The sequence below is a fragment of the Lipotes vexillifer genome, unplaced genomic scaffold (assembly GCF_000442215.2).
Source record: "Lipotes vexillifer unplaced genomic scaffold, Lipotes_vexillifer_v1.1 scaffold194, whole genome shotgun sequence".
In the NCBI taxonomy this organism is placed as follows: Eukaryota; Metazoa; Chordata; class Mammalia; order Artiodactyla; family Lipotidae; genus Lipotes; species Lipotes vexillifer.
In genome coordinates, this window is record NW_006771758.1 from 2,038,615 (window position 1) to 2,039,160 (window position 546).

Here is a 546-nt window from a genome sequence, read left to right on the forward strand (position 1 = left end):
AGGTTGGCGGACCTCAGTTCTAGTCTTTCGCGGCTGGTTTGCTAAGGTGGGTGGCCTCGGCGAGTCCTTTGGCCTCTCCAGCCTTACGGGATAACCAGCCTTGCTTTTCCTCCTCAGGGAGCAGTCCTGAAATCAGAAGAATTAATGGGAGGCGGGGAAGGAGGTAGATGTCAAGCCTAACCATTAGATCATCTGGAGAGGTTTTAAAAACAACATACCAGCGGCCCCATTCACAGTAGACAAAACGAGTCAAAAGTCTGGGGATGGGACCCTAGAATACCTTTCTTTTTTTGGTGAAATACCGCAGAACGGAACAAACACTAGAAGGTGGATCTTGAGTCTGATAACGAGCTATGATGCCTGGCGCTTGTTTTACTGAAAACCTCCATCGCCTTTGACAAGTTTAGCCTAGAGAAGTGATAGGGAGATAAATAGGACTTCTGTAATACGTCAGTTCCCTTTTGTACTGTTAGATGCTTCATAGTTTACTGATTTAAGGGAACTTGTACTGTGTACAAGAACCAAGGTTAAGAATTCCTGCTGTGC

The 546-nt window shown here is 46.2% G+C and overlaps 1 protein-coding gene across 1 annotated transcript in view; it reads left to right on the forward strand.

Annotated features, from left to right (window-relative positions):
• Positions 1 to 546, forward strand: part of MED7 (mediator complex subunit 7) — a 7,044-nt gene that overhangs the window by 344 nt on the left and 6,154 nt on the right. The window lies entirely within an intron of this gene.